This window comes from Equus asinus, chromosome 23 (genome assembly GCF_041296235.1).
Source record: "Equus asinus isolate D_3611 breed Donkey chromosome 23, EquAss-T2T_v2, whole genome shotgun sequence".
NCBI lineage: Eukaryota > Metazoa > Chordata > Mammalia > Perissodactyla > Equidae > Equus > Equus asinus.
In genome coordinates, this window is record NC_091812.1 from 35,237,030 (window position 1) to 35,258,030 (window position 21,001).

Consider the following 21,001-nt stretch of genomic DNA (forward strand, 5'->3'; position numbering starts at 1 on the left):
AGCCCTGCCAGTAGGGGGAAAAGTTAACACTTCTTTAGTGACAAGACTGAGGTTGTATTGACATCAGCATTCCTGATTAGGTTTCAGCTGTGATAATCCTCAGTTGAATGTGGGGCAGCCTCCTTCCCTCCCCTCCGTCCGTGGAAGGCTCCCCTCCCCGGTCAGCTTCACTCACACAACCTTCAATTTTATCTGCCATTAAAAGTTTGCCTGATGAAAGGGCTTTGAGGCTGAAAAGACAGCCCAGTTGTCTGAAAACTACTGAGTTAGAGAATGGTGCTTTGAGGTCAAGGTTAAAAGGTCACTGGGGGGGCTGGCCTGGTGGCGCAGCAGTTAAGTGCGCATGTTCCACTTTGGCGGCCCCGTGTTCGCTGGTTCGGATCCCGGGTGCGGACACAGCACCGCTTGGCACAGATGTGAGCTCAGGGCCAGGCTTCCTCAACAAAAAGAGGAGGACTGGCAACAGATGTTAGCTCAGGGCTAATCTTCCTCAAAATAAAAAAAAAGGTCACGGGATCAGGTTTTCCTTGCCAAGGGAGAAAAAGCTTCAGTGACAGCGACTCAGTGCAAAGTTGTCACTAACATAATTTTAAAAAGCAAAAAGCCCGTAGTGCACTTGCTGTCCTTGCTGGAAGTGATCAGTGCTGGGTTCTACCTCTGCACTCCAGCAACCTGTGTTCGAATCCTGCCTCCACGACTTAGCACTGTGGCTTCCTGCAGATATGTGAATCTCCCTAAATCTCCATCTTCATTTCTGCAAAATGTGGATAATAGTCACACCTGCCTCACAGAAGAAGTAAGTTCTCGATAGGGGTTATCAATTATTAAAATGATATTGTTTTAATTATAATACTTTGCATCTCTTTCAAGCCAAAGGCTATCATATTACAGTTAATTTTGTATATGGAATAACTCCCCTAAAAGACAGGTAGTTTCTTGAGATTCTTCATGTTTGTGTCCTATATAAAGCTTAACCCAGTGTTTTGGGCATAGTAGGCCCTCAATAAACACTTGTTAAATAAATAAATGTTCTAAATATACTGGGTCTGCAGAGACAGGCTTGCACACATAATCCCTCCACTTAGCATCCTCGGAGAATGTCATACACCTTTTGAATGCTCTATAAATATTTTATAATAGTAACAATGATATAACAAAGATTATAATTATGAATAAAGATTACTCTTCGCTCAAATTTCCTGAACCTAAGGTTATATCCTTCAGCAACATGTAAAACTTATTCATACAGGCTTCAGCCTAATGCAAACTGAACTCTGACTTACTTTGTAAAATATCTAAAGCCAACGTATCCATGAGTCCTTTACCATTCAAACAGTTTTTTCCAGGAACCAGCAGTACAGGACTATCACGTTATAGGCTGGAAGAAATTAGGTCCTGTTTTCTTTCTAGATTTAGATAATAATTATCTTATGTGTTTTCTGACACAGTCAGCAGCTGGATTATTTTATATTCATTTCCTAAGCTTTGTAATGCTTACAATTAAGTGGCAAACCAGCTAGTGAAATCGGAGTTATGAGCTTTGGGCTATAGAGCCAGCCTTGTGGGCCATTGCCTTCTCTGTGTCAGCTTTCTCCAGCGAGGGAGGCTGGAGCGCTGTTTTGGAAGAGGAACCACAGAGCCACTGGCAGTACGTAAATCTTCCAGATTGTGAGTCACAGACTACTATATGTAATATTAATAAAAGTTCCTTAAGAAGAAGACTCCTTGGCGGCAGTAAGACCTTGGGCAAGGGTGAAGGAACACACAGCTTCCCTTAGTAAAATCTAGAACCTCCAAGGTTGGTGTTGGAAAAGGCTCTGTGGGTGGTGGGTCCAGCTGTCTCAACCACGCCATCCCCTCGTCCCCCAGTTCACCCCTTCTTTGAGGGAGACACACTTACGCCCGGGTTGGCACATGCACACTCTCTCTTTCACGCACACACACATTCTTGCCTCGTGTCTTGCCCTTAATATTCTGGCACAAAGACAGACAAAACCCCTTCCCTCACATCTCTAGAATATTTGGGAATGACAAAAACTTAAAAACGCTCAATGATAACTGGTATACATCCATTGAAAAAACAAAACACAAAAAAGGGAAACAAAGAAGAACAGGAGGAAGGAAATAACTTCCAGGACCTGCCCCAATTCCACTTGTCCCAAAGGTCTGGTACGACTTTGGTGACCTCTTGCCTGGGTATCCTCCTGGCTCTCTCCTGATTTATCTCCTTGTTGCCGTATATCTTACTGGGCCTGAGCGCACTGGGCACTCAGGGCACCAGGTTCCCACCTGCAGCATATTCAAGGCCCATTCTGGTCCAACTCAATCTTTGAGGTTTGATCCTTACTGTCACTTGACGAAGGAAGCACAGTAGATTCTATTTCCATTTTACCAACAAGGAGCGTGAGGCTCAGGGAGGTTCAAGAGTTGGCTGTGGCTATTTGCACACAATTCCTAGTCTATGGCAGATGACTGATTGCACTGCGTAAAGGTCCACTATGCAAATGGTCAGCTAGGGTGCTCTCAGAACCAGGCAGATGCTCTTTTTTTTTTTTTTTTTTTTTGGAGGAAGATTAGCCCTCAGCTAACTACTGCCAGTCCTCCTCTTTTTGCTGAGGAAGCCTGGCTCTGAGCTAACATCCGTGCCCATCTTCCTCTAGTTTATACGTGGGACGCCTACCACAGCATGGCTGCCAAGCAGTGCCATGTCCGCACCCGGGATCCGAACCAGCGAACCCCGGGCCGCCAAGAAGCGGAACGTGCGAACTTAACCGCTGCGCCACCGGGCCGGCCCTTTTTTTTTTATTTTTTTTATTTTTAAAGATTTTATTTTTTCCTTTTTCTCCCCAAAGCCCCCCGGTACATAGTTGTGTATTCTTCGTTGGTTCTTCTAGTTGTGGCATGTGGGACGCTGCCTCAGCGTGGTCTGATGAGCAGCGCCATGTCCGCGCCCAGGATTCGAACTAACGAAACACTGGGCCGCCTGCAGCGGAGCGCGCGAACTTAACCACTCGGCCACGGGGCAGGCAGATGCTCTTTAACTGCAAATCTTGAGTAACTCGTGGTCATGTTCGTTATTAATGCACTAGATTAGCTTAACTGAATCCTGAGGGGATGGGCATATAAATAAAAACATACATATTGTACATACATACATATTGTACATACATACCTATTGTATGTTTTTATTTATATAAAATGTCCAGAATAGGCAAATACATAGAGACAAATTAGTTCTGAAGGGAAAGGAAGGAGAGGAGAAGGTTCTGAATCTGGGGATGCTGCCAGGAGGACAGTCCTCGTTATGACCCCAAGAATGGAGTGCAGGGCCAAATGATGTCATGGGGGGTGACAGCAAAGAAATAAATAATATGTGCTAAAAAAGGGCCTGAAGGAAATTTACTATAATCTTGACAGTAGCTATATCTAGAGGAGAGTCATAAGTAATTGCCATTTTTTTCTCTATCCTTCTTTATATTTTTCCAAAGATTTTTTCCTATAATAGGCAGGCATTACTGTTACAGTCTGAAAAACTATTACGTGTTAGCTCATAATGTGTTAGCTTATGTTATATTGTAACAATACACGACTATCAAATTAAATATATGTGCTGCAAAAGTCACTATCAAGAAAGTGAAGAGACAACCCACAGAACGGGAGAAAATATTTACAAATCTTGTATCAGTTACAGGACTAGTATCACTTACCAGATATAAGTAAAGACCTCTTACAACTCAACAATAAAAAGACACATAACCCAATTTAAAAATAGGCAAGGGATTTGAATAGACATGTCTCCAAAAGAAGGTATACAAATGGCCAATAAGGATATGAAAAGATGCTCAGCATCATTAGCCATTAGGGAAATGCAAATTAAAACCACGAGATACCACTTCATACCTACTAGGATATATATATCCATATTCAAAAAGATGACAATAACAACTGTTGGCAAGGATTTGGAGACATTAAAACCCTCATAATGGAAATGTAAAATAGTACAGCCATGTTGAAAAAGTTTGTTTGTTCCTCAAAAAGTTAATCAGAGTTACTATATAGCCAAGAAATTCTACTCCTAGCTATACACCCAAGAGAAATTAAAACATATGTTTACATGAAAACTTGTACATCAATTTCATAGCAGCATTATTCATAAGAGCCAAAAAGTAGAAATAATCCGAAATGTCCATTAATATATGAATGGATACACAAAATGTGGTATTATCCATACAAGGGAATATTATTCAGCTATAAAAAGGAATGAAGTAGTGATACATGCTATTGTATGGATGAACCCTGCAAACATTAAGTTTAAGAAGCCAGACCCGAAGGCTACATACCGCATGTTTTTATTTAGATAAAATGTCCAGAACAGGCAAATACATAGAGACAAAGTAGGTTAGTGGTTACCTGGGACTAAGGGGAGGGGTGGGGTACTGGAGAGTGACTGCCAATGAGTATGGGGTTTCTTATTGGAGTGATGGAAGTGTTCTGGAATTAGATAGTAGTAATGGTTGCACAACTTTGTGAATATATTCAAAATCACTGAATTGTACGCTTTGAGTAATTTTATGGTATGTGGATCGTATCTGAATAAAAAAATGGCTAAAAATGAAGTAGAATTTCAAGTACACATCCACTAACAATTCCGGATCTGCCACATTTTTGATTGATTAGCTTTGCTTACTTTCCAGGGCCTCTGAAATAAAGGTTTATCGACTAAATGTAAGTAAGGAGGAATGAAGGGTGGAGGGCACTTTGTGTACACAGGATCCCCCTGCCTCTGATTCTCCCCTCATCACTTGGGGAATGATTATTCTCTTCATAGAATTGTAGACACTTTTTGGGGGGAAGATGGAGATTTTAGAGATCTACTGAATCCATACAACCTCTTCTACAGATGAAGAAACTGAGGCCTTTCAAAGAGTTTGCTTACTGAAACCTGGTGAGCTGCAAAGGAGCTGAGACTAAAAATGACATTTCCTGTCCCCAGGAATCTTTGAGCTGCCCTTTGCCCGTCCTCTTAACAGACAGGGGCTATCAATTTCAGGAATTCGCAGGTGTGCTTTGCCGTGAGCACGTAAGAAAACTGATTTCACAGCCTCTTCGCCCCAGAGGCCAGCATTTCGCCTAGTGAAGTTGGATGACTCTTCACTTTAACCCAGTTGCAAAAAGACTATGACGTGTGTAAGGTCCTGAAGGTTTCTGCAGTGCTGGAGAGCCCAGGGGAGGACACCCCTCCTGAAGAAAATCAGTGATTGGAGAGCTGGCATTAATGGTTTTTGCCTTGGTACTACTTGGTTTTTATGAAATCAGTTCTCCCGTCCGATCCCCCAAGCTCTTCCTCTATTTAAACCATCTTCAGTTTGAAAGAAGACTCCTGTCACAGCTTTTCATCTCCTACTCCTCTCTCTTGCACCCACTGCGATTGCTCTGAATCCAGTGACTGACTTCCTAGTGCCGTCCTCAGCTCCCGAGGCAGGCGCTGCGTCTCCTATGGCGTCCCCCGAACAGCTGCACCCTTCCGGACACGCATCCGCTCCTTTCCACCAAGAACTCTGACTTGCAGCCGAGCGGGAGCCAGCGCACGGAGGACAGAGAGCCCGTCCAGAGAACAGAGGGAAGTTCAGCCGCCAGGGACCGTCCCGTTCAGGCACCTGCACGAAACGAGAGCTCTGCCCGCTCCAGAGTCATGCTCTCACCAGGGGCCAGAGAACAAACCCACCGACACAGAGCAATTTCTTAGCGGAGGGGAGGGAGGGGGAGGGAGGGGGAGGGAGGGGGAGGGAGGGGGAGGGAGGGGGCGGGAAAAAGGCGCTGGGCGGGGGTATCAACCATGCCCGCCTCCCGCGTCCAGGTACCCTCCCTGTCAAAGATAACAGAACCCAACTGACGCAAGTCTCCCTGGGGGATGGACTTTTTTCCTTCCCTCGGGGAAAAAAGTAAACACACGTGGGCAGAAGGAACATGCTGGGGCGGAGGGAGTTCCCCGCTCGTTCTCGCGGTGCAGAAGCCAGCGGGCCGGGCTGAGGCGGAGGAGGTGCGCGAAGGTGCCTCTTGGGCATGGTGGAGTCAGAGCGGCGCGCAAGCGCACTGGGCCCGCCCGCCCGCAGGTCCTGGGGTACAAAGACAGCGCCGCTGAGAGCCGGGGTTCCCTGAGGTCTTAGGAGCCGCCTGGGGCTCCCTTCCGCCCAGCTCTGGGGCGCAGCCACGTCGTTTCCCACCCGGTGTCTGAGGCTTGCTAGTTTCCCCTCGATATCTTCGCCCTCGCAGGCTCTGCAGGGCCCGGGTGGATCCGGTGCGTTTCAGGGTTTAATTCTGGCGCTCGCAAGCCAGGGCCGGCTCCGCCCCCTCCGCTCCGCCCCCTCCTCCGAGGTCTGGGAGCAGCGGCCGAGCCAGCGAGCGGCTGGCGGGTCGCAGCAGGTTGGGAGGAACGCCTAGAGGTGAGTGGAGCCGGGGTCGACGCTGCGCCCTTTCCCCCCAGGCTGGGTGCGGGGGCGGCCGGACCCTCACCCCTGCCCCGCGCCGCTCTGCGCGCAGTCGGGCAAACTTGGCGCGCGCCGGGGGCGCACGGCGGCCGTGGCGGTGGCGGAGGGCAACCCCCGCGGACTCCCCCTCGCCCGGGTTCCCCCGGCGGCCTCGAGGCTGGCCTGGGGACTGGGTTCGAGAGGTTCCTTGGGCCCCGCGGCCGGCCGGCTTTGGCGCGCGCTGCGGCGGCGGGGCAGGACCGGGCTGGAAGGGGAGCGCCGCCCGCCAGGCTCGGGGCAGCGGGAAAGTCCGGGCCCGGCCGGGCGGCGGGAGGGTGCAGGCGCTTCTCGGCCCGGGGTCCGGGCGCACGGCCCTTGGGAGCCCCCGGGCCATTTATTAGCCCGCGATGGGGTGGCAGACCCACTCTTAGGCGTCTCCCGGAGAAGTTGTCGGCTCCGCTCCGCAGGAGGGAGTGGCGATCGACCCCTTTATGTCCCAAAGCGGCAGGTGGCCTCGGGTCGCCCTCAGCCGACTGGGAGATGGCTCCGGCCAGGGTTGGAGGGGTCGAGAGGTGGGGGAGGGGTGTGGGAGAGCTCTGGGCCTACTGGGGCCCGCCGTCCCCGGCCCGGACAGTGGGGGCATCTGGAGGATCCGCGGGGTCTTGTCCAGGGAGGGTGCGAGCGCCCTTAAGTGGGCTTGATCCCTCAACGCCCCCCTCTTCCAAGCCACTTCGGCAAACACGCAAGGAATCCTGCGCTCACGGCCGCCACCTCCCCTTCATCCATCCCTCTCCACCTGGGTCCCCGTGGAACTTCCAGAGGCACCTCTTGGCGGTGGGTCCTGCAAGTCAGCAAGAGTTGTGCTGCGCCGGCGTGACTCGGTGAGGGCTTTGGCGGAGTCGGCGTTAAAAACAATCTATGGCGTCCCCCAGCGCTCGCTGGCTGCACGTCGTCTCTGCGGAGGCTCGTCTTGTCGTATTAATGGGTGTTCTATCAGAATGAGATCCCTGAAACTAACAAGGAAGGTTAATCATCCAGATCTGTAATTGTGCAGGTTCTTGCTCCACCGTCACCCCCTCACCTCTGAGCTGGACGGACATCAGGGCCTGCCCTCATGTTTAATTCATTAGTTTATTTAACTTGATTTTTAGGTGGTACTTAGCTGTTCATCTACTAGTTGCTCCTTTCATCCAACTTTCTCTACCAAAAAGTTGGGCTCTCCCACATTTTATTTATTTAAAAACAGATATAATAAACATGCCATAAATTTACTGTTTTAAAATGTACAATTCGGTGGTTTTTAGTATATTCACAAAATTATGCAGTCATCACTACTGTCTAATTCCAGAACATCTTCTTTACTCCAAAAAGAAACCCGGTACACATTAGCGATCACTCCCCATTTCCCCAGCCTCCACGCATTCATTTTAAGGTGACGTTTTCCCAAGATGGAGATTGGATGAGAAAACTGAGAGGTTATTAACTTTGGTTCTTTTTGAGTTAATAGACTTGGGGAAAGGTGCTGTTGCTGAGGCAGTGGGGAAAAAAATTAAGTATGGGCTGTCCTATGGTGAGATTATAATTTCTAAGGATGGAGGAGAAGCGGCCAGTGGAGGAATTATTGCCTCCTTTAGAGATAGTACAGGGGCCGGCCTCGTGGCGCAGCGGTTAAGTGCGCACGTTCCGCTTCTCCAGCCCGGGGTTCGCCAGTTCTGATCCCGGGTGCAGACATGGCACCTCTTGGCAAGCCATGCGGTGGCAGGCGTCCTACATATAAAGTATAGGAAGGTGGGCACAGATGTTAGCTCAGGGCCAGTCTTTCTCAGCAAAAAGGAGGGTTGGCAGCAGATGTTAGCTCAGGGCTAATCTTCCTCCAAAAAAAAAAAAAAAAAGGTACAGAAATTAGGAATGCATTTTATCCCGTGGCGGGGCTGGGGCTCTCATTCTGCACTCTAAATTTGCCAAGTCCACAGATCACTCTAGTTGAGGTTCTACCCCAGCAAAAGTGAGTTCTGTTTTGTGGATGTGTGTGTTTTGGGGGAGGAGGTATTAGAGAGAAAAAGGGCTGCAGGTTTAAAAATAGTTTTGTTTTAAATCATCCAAACTGGCCCCAAGGAAAGAAACCACAGGCAAATGGCCGCTAGAATCGGTATATTCAAGACGTAGGTTCATTTCGTGAGTATCGGCATTTGCTCACAAATAGTCCGGTGAGCTGTTGTCCTCTCAGGCCTTAACCCCCTAGGCCAGGGAGGAGGAGGCAAGGATGGGAAAGAGTCTAGTCCAAGGAAATTCCCGGAAGTTGGGAGGTGAGTAGGAGAATGTCAGAAAAGGGAGTGCTGGTGGGAGCTGTTTGTTAAAACAGAGTGGCTGTGGGGTGAGCAGATTCAGAAGCAGCAAAGGGGATTTCCATGAAAAATTCCACTTCTCGGGCATTTGTTGCATTATTTGTGCATGTTTTAAAATCACATTTTAGTGAGCAGAGTTGAAGCTATCCAAATTACACAACCACCAGTACGCTTCTCTTCCGCTCTCCAGTCAAATAGAGAAGCCAAGTTGGTTTCAAGTGTTACAGGACATTTTAAGCCTGTTACATGGGTGGCTTGGCTTGTGCCATCTCTTTTTTTTTTTTAAGTAATTTTTAAAGTTGAACTATAACATACACGTAAATTTTAAGTGTACAATTTGATGGATTTTCACAAAGTGAACATAAACTTATAACCAGAAACAGAGCTTTGCCATTTTGTGGAAGACCCCCATGTTTTTTCCAATCACTGTCTCTCCCCAAGGGTAACCACTGTCCCAACCATTGATGAGTTTTGCCTCTTTTCATGTTATATATACATGAGGTCATATAGTATGTATTTTTTTTTTGGTATCTGGTTTCTTTCTCTCAAAATTATGTTCGCGAGATTTAGCCCTGTTGTCGCATGTGGCTGTTAGTTCTGTCATTACCATCGCTGTCCAATATTCCATGTGTGACTATACCCCAATTTATTTATCCACTGTAGGGTTGATGGGCATTTGAGTAGTTTCCAAATTTGTCTATGGCAAATAGTGTGACTGTGAATGTTCCAGTACGTGTCTTGATACACGTGCACATGTTTCTATAGGGTATATACTCAGGAGTAGAATTGCCGAGTTCTAAACTAGTGTTCAGTTTAGAAGATTCTCCCAAATAGATTCCAGAGTGGCTGTATCATTTATCCTTCTACTGGCAGGTATGAGAGTTCTGTCCATCTTTTTTTAAATTGCAAAAGCAGAAGACCTACAGAATTTGGCAGATGGACAAAAGGTGACCTGTATTTACCCCATCTCGGTAGACTGATTATTTCTGTGTTCACTACCAGTGCTTTTCCATATCTGTTCATATTTTTATGGAGTCATAATCCTAATATTCAATTTTGTTTTTTGTTTATGTCTTAACACTACATCTTAATATTACTCTAGTCTCTATGACTTTTTAACCTCTATACACGTCCATAATCCCGTGGATATGTTTTCATTTAACAATTCCTCCATTACTGGAAATGTGTGTTAATTTTTGGAGTTTTACCACTATGTGTTGCTGCAGGGATCATCTTTGTACATAGATGTTTTTTCATTTCTTTTGGATTATTTCATAAACTAGAGACTTTATGGTTTTAGATCCTTATTGTTACACTGCTACTTGCGAAATTGAGTTGTCCATGAATCTAGTACAGAATTGATAAAAGAAGTCTTTAAGTTGCTAGTATGTTACCTGCAAAAAGGTGCCTCATTGATTTAAATTGCAATTCTCGAAATAATGATGGGGTTGACCGTGATGTCTTCTTTATAAATAGCGTAAATGGAACTTTTGTTATTATCTCATTTACCAGTCACATACTGTTTCTCTTTATAGGATATCTTTTGCAAAGATATTGAGCCAGGAACTTTAGAGGATACAAGAAGGACCATTCCATTCCAAGTAGTTTATTGTCCAGAAATGATATATAAAAATTACGAATGCCTCTTAGACAGAATCCTTATGTATGACACAGAAGTATTTAGTTCGCTTAACAGATATTGAGTGCTTATATGAGTTCTGAGTCAAAAGAGATCTTGCTTGTCTGCATGGTTAAGATTGGCTTCCCTAAAAACTAAAACTTGAACTGAGCTTTAAGAGATCTTGAGAAATTGGCTAGGGAGCAGGTGTCTCAGAAGGAAAAAGACCACTGAGCCATCTCGAGGGGAGAGATTAATGGTGCACAGGCCACTCTGCACAATTGGGAGGATACTGGTTTCCTTTCCATTCTTTTTCTGGAAGTTACTGAAAATAAACAAACTAATATAAAGCCAGAAAAAATAGCGAGAGCAAAAAGCCTCACAGAGCCCCTAGCAGGTGGGGAGATATAAAGATGCAGAATTGTAGAAGGAGGCAGAAGGATGTAAATATTCGATATGATGGCTCATTCTGGAAATGTAGGGGATGGAGAAATTAATGCTGAGTAGAGAGATTTGGGTGATGTTTAGGGAGACTGGACCTTGAAGGATGTATCCAGGTGGAGATTAGAGTGAAGGGCATTGCTGTTTAGGCAATGGCTTTTGAGGAAGCAAGGCAGTCCAGCAGTGCTTGACACATAATAGGATGGCCAGTCACATGCTTGGAGACCCAGGTGAATGGCAACTTGAGACTGTACCTTCTTCCATTGGCTCGTGACTGCTGAGCCAGCCTGGCGATCTTTGTGGAAATGTAGCTCTGGACCCAGCCTGGCTAGTTTGAAACCAGGTTCTGCTGCTTGCTGTGTGATCTTTGGCATAGTTACCAAACCTCTCTCTATGCCTCAATTTCCCATCTATAAAATGGGCAAATTAAAAGCATGCCCCTCCTGGGGTTATCGTGAGGATTAAATGAGTTAAAACACATAGAGTACTTAGAAGACTGCCTGGCACACAGTACGTGCTAAACATATTTGCTGTTGTTTCTTTAATTTTTAAATATTTTTTCCAGCTTTATTGAGGTGTAATCGACAAATAAAATTGTAAGACATTAGAAGTGTACATCATGATGATTTAATATACATATACATTGCAAGAATTCCTCCCCTCTAGTTAATTAACACATCCATCACTATATACGTATTTTGTGTGTGTGTGTGAGAACATTTAAGTTCTACTCTCTTAGCAAGTTTCAGTTATACAGTACAGTGTTGTTAAACTTCTAAAGTAGTGTTTGCACATAGTAAGAATAATACAAAAAACAAAGAAGGGTTTAAAATGAAAACCCATCGCTCCTCTCTGATCCCGGCTCAGCTGCCGTCTCTTCTCAGTGTGATAACTGTTGACCGTGTTTTTAGTTCTTCTGGTGGTTATCATTGAACAAATTGCCTCGTAATCTAGTGGCTTAAACAATTGTTTCATGGTATTTTGGATTCCGTGGGTCAGGGATTCAGGCAGGGCCTGGCTGGGGCCGTCTGCTCCTTGTGAGGTCTCTCTGTAATACCCAGTTGGTGAATGGGTTGGTCGGAAGGGTCCAGGAAGGCTTTGCTCCCATGTTGTATGCCTTGGCAGGGGATGGCTGGAAGGCTGGGCTCACTATTGACTGTGGACCAGAGCACCTGCACGTGGGGACTTCAGCATCATGGCCCCAGGTAGTCAGACTAGTTATGTGGCCACCAGCTTCCCTGTGTATTGATCATGGTTCTCTAGAGAAACAGAACCAATAGGATATGTATATGTTCACAGAAGATTTATTATAAGGAATTGGCTTACACGATTATGGAGGCTGGCAAGTCCAAAATCTGTTGTGTGGGCCAGCAGACAGGAGACCCAGGAGAGCCAGTGGTTCAGATGACGAGCAAAGGCAGTCTACTGGAGAATTCCCTCTTGCTCAGGGACGCTGGTCTTTTTGTCCTAGTCAGGCTTCAACTGATTGGATGAGGCCCACCCATATTATGGAGGGCATTCTGCTTTACCCAAAGTTCACTGATTAAAATGTTAATCTCAGGGCCAGCCCCAGTGGCCTAGTGGTTAAGTCCAGGGTACTCTGCTTTGGCAGCCTGGGTTTGGTTTCCAGGTGCAGACCTACAACACTCAGCCACCATGCTCTGGTGGTGACTTACATGCAAAAAGAGGAAGATTGGCAGCAGATGTTAGCTTAGGGTGAATCTTCCCCAGCAAAAAAAAAACAAAAAAAAAAAGTTAATCTCATCCAAAAACACCCTTCATGTTGACACATAAAATTAACTCAAGGTATGAGCACCTCAAGTGAACCAGTTGGAAGCTCCATGGCTTTTTATGACCTAGCCCCAGAAGTTATATGACTTCCCTTTACCGAACTTTATTGGTTGGAGCAGTCACAAAGCCTGCTCAGACTCAAGGGGAGGGGACATTGACCTGCCACCTGATGGGAAGAATGTCAGAGAATTTGCAGTATTCTTTTTAAACTGCCACAGCGTGCACTTGATTTCACAAATTTAACAATAGCTGTTACCTCCCTGCTAAGGAAAAAGTGGGATTTATGTTACCTCCCACATCTCTTCTCTTCTCCTCCCCTGTTCCTCCCAATTTGATTAGGTATCCTATTATTTTTTGTTCTCTTTTTTCAGTTACCTTTATAATTTTAAATAAAGCATTCTATACTTGACAAGGCCATAGAGAGGTGGAAAACTCAGGTGTGTTGGGGTGTGTGTATCTGTTTGGGAGGGGCAATGAAGGAGAACAATGGAACTGTGTTGAATGGGAGAGGCCTGACAAGGAGGCACTTATTAAAACGCTCCAGCCACTAGATGTGTGAATTGTCTGTGAGGATGGACTCTGCATGAGCACAGCAGGTGACTTAATCCAACGGTTTTTATTTTCTCTCTTTGGCTTTTAAACTCAGATACCTGTTTACCTTTTCGTTGCCTTGAGCTTTGCATTTAAAGTATGGATGCTGGAAGCAAATGATGTTCTGCCTGATGAAGAATCTTAGAACAGATACACTGTTGAGTTGCGTATTTGTGTATGGATATATACACTAGAAGGACCTGTCACAAATAGGTATCCTTATGCTGTTTTTCATTACAGAAGCAATCAGGTAATTGGAAACAGTTATACATTTCAGTGTCAGGAACCCTGTAGCCCTGTTGGAAGGTTTTTTTAAAATTCATTTAGTTAATGGAATTGAGCAATGGGGATTAGTTTAGCTCTCAGAAGACGTACTAATCCCTTTTCATAATTATCTGGTCTCCTGAGATGCACCCAGGAACCTCTGTTCTTGCTCATTTACATTTATTGCATATTGCAGATAAAACTAGATTTGATATTTATTTTATGTTTACAGGCAAGAAGGTAAATTTGTTGATATCTGCATTACATTTTTGGCTAGATTTGTTCAGATTTCTGTTGGTAATTCTGACTGGTTCACCCTTTGATCTTGGGGAAAATAGGAAAAAATAATTAGAACAAAGGTAGAAATCAAGCCTGAATTCATCCATCCTCGCTCCCTCCCCCTTTGTATTCTTCTCAGCGGAGCTGCGCTTTCCTTTAAAAATAACTGCTTAAGAGTAACCCTTTTTAGGGGCTGGAATTGCCCCTATTGTATGATGCTGTGACTCACTTTTCTGCCAAATATTCACTCATCTCCCTTCTCAAGCCGACCATCTTTGTATCATACCGCCTTCCAGCCACTACTCTCACCCAAACAGTGTTCTTCTAAAATCGTAGTTTCCTTTTGTCAGTTTTTGAACTTTATTTACATGGAATCACAGAGTGTATACTCTTTTGTGTCTAGCTTCTGTCCCTCCATGTTATATGTGTCAGATTGATCCGTGTTGTTTTACATGGGTATGGATTATTCTCATGGCTGCCTGGTTTTCCATTGTGTGAATATACCACCGTTTATTCATCCTACCGGAGATGTACGTTGGGTTGTTTCCAGTTTGGGACCAATATGAGCAGTGCTGTCTTGAACAAATTTGTGCATGTTTTCTAGTGAACATGTGTGTACACTTCTGTTAGATATATATCTAGGAGTGGAACTGTTGGGCCACACATTTCAGATATAGTGGAGACTGCCAAAGTGGTTTTATTAATTTATGTTCCCAGCAGTGGGTGTGTGAGTTCTAGTTGTTCCACGTTCTTGCCAATGCTTGTTGTTATCTGTTGTCTTATTTTAGCCAATCTGATAAATGTGTGCTATTGAATTCCTCAGACTAGTGAAGATGAGCGCCTCAAGAAGGACTCAGGCTCTTGTTATTTAAGGCCTGATGAGATAGACAAGCAAGGCCAGATAAAGAATTCATCTAGAGACTTCCTATGAGTTTTTTAATTGATCTAGCTGTTCTCTTCCTCCATGCTATAAAATTCGTTTCTGGTGGAGTGTTTTAATTTAGTGGGAGATGTATTTCAAGGAATATACAACTAATAAAAGTTTGAAGAATGGAAGTTTATAAATAAATTCTACTGGTTCTGAGAATTGAAGTATTCAGCATATTTGAAGACTGAAATTTTCTTCATGCTGTCTTACTCTTTCAACTTTTCTAATTTGTTAAATCAATCAATTTATTTTTTTACCATTCACTGTGACTTTTTTTTTTTTTGAGGAAGATTAGACCTGAGCTAACATCTGCTGCCAATCCTCCTCTTTTTGCTGAGGAAGACTGGCCCTGAGCTAACATCAGTGCCCATCTTCCTCTACTGTATATGTGGGATGCCTGCCACAGCATGGCTTGCCAAGCAGTGCCATGTCCGTACCCGGGATCCGAACCGGCGAACCCTGGGCCACCAAAGCGGAACATTGGAACTTAACTGCTGCGCCACTGGGCCGGCCCCAACTGTGACATTTTTATAGAGGAATTTGTCTGAGTCATGCTCTGCAGTTGGTCAGGAATTAAATTTCCACGTGAGAATGTAGAAGAAAATTTGAGTTCTTGCCGTATTATCTTTTAAAGGAAAAAAGGAAAGGGGCGTTAACACGGATCAGTTGGATGTTATGAAGCTTCCAGCGGCAGTGCTGTAAGTTTCTGCCCTTTCCTGGAAGATGAAATGAGCAGTTTTGATGAAACTGAACATATGATTTGGTGTGCTTGAGTTTGTTTTGATTTATTTCCTGTTGACCTTTTGAAATTTCATCGTTCAGGTTCTATTTAGGGCTCTTATTTTATCTTCTCAATTGTTTCTTTTTGAGGACTGTGCACCTCCTTCGGAATGCAGCCTAGCTTTGCACTTATTCAGTGCATGTGTTCCATCTTCCCTTAAACAGTATTAGGGGTATTGCTGATCAAGGGGTAGACACTGTTGGTCTTAAGTGCCTTTAAGGTGTTTGTCTGTACTGTTTGGCCTCTTGGTGGCAAGATTAAATTCTGGTGGCGTAACCTAAAGGGCCTTTGGAGAACCCAGGCTTCTGACCTTGAGGACAGAATAAGATTTCTCTGCCTGTAGGGACACCACGCTTTGATCTCCTTTCAGAGTTAGAATTCGGGCGTGGGAGGAGAGTTTGCTGAAGCCCTATCAAGGAGAGAAGGTTGGGAGAGAAACAATTCAAGTTTACTTATCACAACTTAAAGTTTCTTAGCCCTGGCAGGGTTTCAGTAACAATTGGGAGAAGCAATTCAAATAGGTTACTGCTATGAAAGTTTTTGTATATTATTTAAAATTTTTTTTTTAAGTTGAGGGAATTCAAGGTTAGTCCTCTTATGAAGTCGTGTGAACTTACTTGTGTTCCAGTAGTTTTTAGTCGGGGGAGGAGGAAAGAGGAACAGTTGTGAAACTGGAGTGGGATCTGAGAATTGTCCATAATGCTGGGAGTGACAGTGAGGTGGGTGGGAGGCACTGGTTTGAGGAATGGCAGAGCCTTTTTCCGGAGAGCTAGGTGGAAGGGGGATGACTAGGTTATGCTTTGTAGGAAGTCGAAAATAGTTTTGACTGACAATGCATGATTATCTCAGTACCATGCTGAGGCTGCCAGATCTGCATAAAGGTACCAATTCATCAATTATCATAGTGGTTTAGGTGCCCACTGTGTGGTAACCTGTCCTTTAGGTGATCAGGAATTCCGTGCTTCCATCAGCTAAAGTTTAAACGTTGTGGTTATAAAGAGATCTGTCCTAATGAGACTTGATCCCCACCTGCCAGGGATGCATCTGAGTCTCGTTGTTGCTCCACCACTCCTGTCCACATGCCCCCTTCTTCCTTTGCGTGTGAACTTGGAGTCATGAGGGTGCTATAAGTTATCCTCCCCAGATTCAGTGGACTCTGTTTTGTCAGGAGAGTTGTCATCAGGTTTTGGGCTAATAGAGAAAAAGAACTGTTTCTTTTTCTTTGTTTTCTTAGGTTTATTTTAGCCAACCTCAGGAAACAAAAGCCTACTGTCTGGATGTTCATGGGAGACAGGAAAACCTAATTGGAAGGCCTTTGTTTTCCTTAGGTGCAATACTGTGTCCTCATCTGGCTTTTTCACACCTAGAGAACCAAAGTGTCTCTCATTCAGAAACACAGTGCTGCTGTGTCTGGGCTCAGTTCCGCCCATCGTGGGGAAGGTGTACCAGCGGTCCCCTCTTGAAGTCAAGAATGAGTCAGAAGACTTGAGGACTCTTAGCCAGCCCAGAAGGATTCAGTAAAGCCGCTTTAGTTCATGGAACAAACTGTCACTCTTCCCGCTCTGTCAATTTCACTGGCAAGAGGAGGAAATACTGCTTAAGGACCTTGAAGTTTATATACTTTGTGAATCATTTTCTTGGGAACTTTCTCTTTCAAAGAAAAAGTGTGGCAAACCTCTGGCCTCACATCCAGTTTCACCAAATAACTGTGCCTCCCTGTTTGCCTGCTTTTGAGTCCTGACTTAAAGCTGGGGCTCATGTGTTGATGTGTGTATTTAAGCCTGGGTCCCAGGTGGGGTTGGGGCGCTGAAACCATGGAAACGCTGCTTCATCCTGAGCATCTCCTTCTCTCTCCTTGACCCTCAGTGACCCAGGGCAGCTTTTCCTTTCCCATTTCTTCCCCATTTTTTTACCTTTATTTTTGGGCTGGTCGGGCTGAAGAGATCTGATTCAATATAGGTTAGGGGCTTGGGCTCCGGAGGCTCAACTCTACCATTTCCTGCCAGGCATGTGTTTGCTTTGCCTCTGTGTGTCTGAAAAGAAACCTTAATATCGGGGCCGGCCCGGTGGCGCAGCAGTTAAGTTCCCACGTTCTGCTTCTTGGCGGCCCGGGGTTTGCCGGTTCAGATCCGGGGTGCAGACATGGCATAGCTTGGCAAGCCATGCTGTGGTAGGCGTCCCACATATAAGGTAGAGGAAGATGGGCACTGATGTTAGCTCAGGGCCAGACTTCCTCAGCAAAAATAGGAGGACTGGCAGTAGTTAGCCCAGGGCTAATCTTCCTCAAAAAAAAAAAAAAGAAACCTTAATATCATGCACAGTGTTTAAGTGTCTTGGTGTGGAGAGAGGGACAGGAGAACAGGGAGTGAAGATAGAGGAATGAATACCTAGGCTATAGTGTTTCCTGACTATAAAACTCTCTGGGAAAAAAATCTCCAAAGAGGTGTCTTGTTTGCTTATGGCCAGTGGAGCAGAGAAAGGGCTGTGATCCTGGGGTGGTGCACAGTGGATCAAAGAAGAACCCTGGGAGCACATAAAAGGGCAGAGGCGGGCTCAGGGGCCTGCGTCCAGGAGGAAACCCCAGCTCCATGAAGTGCCATCTCCCTTGCCCCTTCTCTGCAAGCTCTTCCACAGTTTTGAGCAAAATAATTTTTCTCTGCCTGTAACATGGGGATAAGGAGAGATACTGCACAGAGGAGCTGAGAGGATCAATGAGACAATAGATGTGTGAGCCTTACCCGAGCTTTGTTGAAATCTGATTGTTCCTCCTGCTGCCCCATGCCAAGGAAACTTTCACTGGTTGTTTAGGATAATGGGATTCCTGGTCATTGCTGGGAAGTTGTTGGGGTTGGGGTACTTGTCTGTGGGGGCGCTGGGATGGGGAAAGAGAAGATGCATTAGTCCCCTAAGTTGGTGCTCTGAACTTCTCTTCTGGGAAATACTCTGCAGGACTGCTGGTGGTGCAAACCATTCACCATTTATAACAATGTTTCCATGATATAATGGATAAATATGCTTGATAAACTGTGGGCATACTACTACTTGTTAAATTGGTGATTCTTTGTATCTGAAGCTTTGGGGAAGTTAGGATAGTAATATTGTATTTTTAGTCCAGGGCCTATGCAAAGACTAGTTCACATTCAGTTAACTAGTGAACTTTCCTTCACTTGGTGACTATATAGACCCAGAGGATTAGGTCTTATTTCTCGCAGCAACATATGCTATTTTGCCTGTTCTCATGTTCATTAAAATTAAGAACTTTCACTCAGCAGTACAAATTAAGACTGAAAAGACAAGTCACAAAGTAAAAGATATTTGTCATACATATGTCCAACAAGTAACTTGTCCAGAATATGGAAAGGACAGCTACAAGTCAGTAAGAAAAACAGAAAACCTAATTTTATTTTATTTATTTATTTATTTTTGAAGATTTTATTTTTCCTTTTTCTCCCAAAGCCCCCCGGTACATAGTTGCGTATTTTTAGTTGTGGGTCCTTCTAGTTGTGGCATGTGGGATGCTGCCTCAGCATGGCCTGATGAGTGGTGCCATGTCTGCACCCAGGATCTGGACCAGAGAAACCCTGGGCCGGCGAAGCAGAACACACGCAAATTTAACCATTCAGCCATGGGATCGGCCCCTGAAAACCTAATTTTAAAAATCAGCAAAAGGCATTCAACATCATCAGTCATCAGGAAAATTCAAATTAAAACTATTATAAAATAACAATACATACCCACCCAAATGGGTAAAATTAAAAAAAAAAAAACCCAATAACCAAATATTAGTGGAGATATAGAAAAGCTCAGACTCTCATACACTGCTGGTGGAAGTGTGAGTTGGTTTAACCACTTTGGAAAGCTGTTTGGACTTATCTATAAAGCTGAACAAATGCATATTCTGTGACTCAGTACTTGTAACCCCAGACAAATATGCCCAACAGGAATGAGTGCATATGTGCACCGGAAGCATTTACAAGAATGCTTATAGTGGAACAATAGAAACAATGCAAATACCCATGAATGGGTAAGTAAATTGTGGTGTGGTTATACAATGAAATACTACACAGCAATAAGAAAGAACAGATTACTGCTGCACAGAACCACACGATGAATCTCACAGACACTATATGGAGTAAAAGAGGTTGGAAACAAGTGTACATAGTGTACTATTTCATTTATATAAAGCTCAGAAAGAGGCAGAAGTAATTGAGAGTGACAAGTCAGAATAGGGCAGGGGGTGGCACAAGGGATGTATTGACTGGGAAGAGGCCTAGAGAGACTTCTGGGGTCTTGATGGTGTTCTCTATCTTTGATCTAGGTGCTGATGACATGGATATGTTCATTTGTAAGAATTTATCATGATAAATATTTAAGATTTATGTACTTTGTGTTATTCTTTAATTTTAAAAAGTTTGCTAAGATCAAGCATTTAAAAATAAGTAAAACACAATTTAAACCAATGAGGCTTATTGGCCACAAAAAAGAGAAACTAATTTAAACCGGCTTAAACAAACCAGCACCAACAATAAAGAATTTGACAACAAAACAATAAGGAGTTTGTTGGAAGGAACCCAGTGAAACCCAAGAGCATGGTAGCCCAGCCAGTGCTCCGGGAAACTGGGGAGTTGGGACCTGAAGTTATGATTTCTTTGTTGCACTCACGGTGTCTTGTCTCCAGCATTTGCACCATTCTTTGGCTTTCCTCTGCAGACCACCTTTCTCTGCTTCAGCTCATGCGTGGTAGAAAATGGCAGCCCAGCCCTTGCTATCATGACCTCTCATTGCAAACCCAACCCCTTTTTTATACTTTCTAGTTTACTGTCTCCCTTCCTGCTGATCAGCTTAGCCTATGCCTCCTTTTTCCCCCTGGGAATAGGATTCATTCTGTGGTGCGGTCAGCTGTGGCCAGGGGATCATGTTGGAGACAGGGCAGCCAAGGCTAAGGATGGCTGGCTTTTTCTAAAAAGGGACGTGTGTGTGGGAAGAAAAAGGTTTCCATCCTACCACATGTTCTCTTGCTGAATGTCTGCTTCCTCCTATCTTTTCCAGCTACTAATGAAGCAGGAAAAAGAGTCCCCAGGAAATTCTTTGTTCCCTCACAATCAAATTAGACTCTCACGTTCACTTCCAAACGGGACACCCAGCAGCTTGACCCTGATTTCTTGCAGTCTCCCAGAGCTTTGGTTTTACCAAGATCCATCACAAACTAGCCTGGCCGAGGGAGCTGTTTATCTTGTATCGTTTTGGGATTATGGAATAATTTCCCAAATCTCTGCAGATTCACAGCATCTGGGTATAACTTTGTATCCAATTGTAGGAAATATTGTTCCTAACTTGATTTGAACTTAACAGTGCACATAGCGGTCCTGATATCCATTATAGGCTTGCTAACACTGATAGAACTGAGGGCCCCAGCTTCAGGACTATTCAAGGCAGAGTATAGCATTCTCTTTCTCCCAGTCTCGTGAGTCATTTAGTCCTCGTAAATGTTCTGAG

General features: G+C 44.7%; 1 protein-coding gene across 2 annotated transcripts in view; it reads left to right on the forward strand.

The window, feature by feature from the left end:
- Positions 1-6,123: 6,123 nt before the first annotated feature.
- Positions 6,124-21,001, forward strand: part of KANK1 (KN motif and ankyrin repeat domains 1) — a 198,044-nt gene continuing 183,166 nt past the window's right edge. The window contains exon 1 of one of the 2 annotated variants that reach the window (XM_014846757.3): positions 6,124-6,443. The gene's annotated coding sequence lies outside the window, so the exon portion shown is untranslated. The remainder of the gene's footprint in view (positions 6,444-21,001) is intronic. The other variant, XM_014846759.3, reaches the window with a different exon arrangement.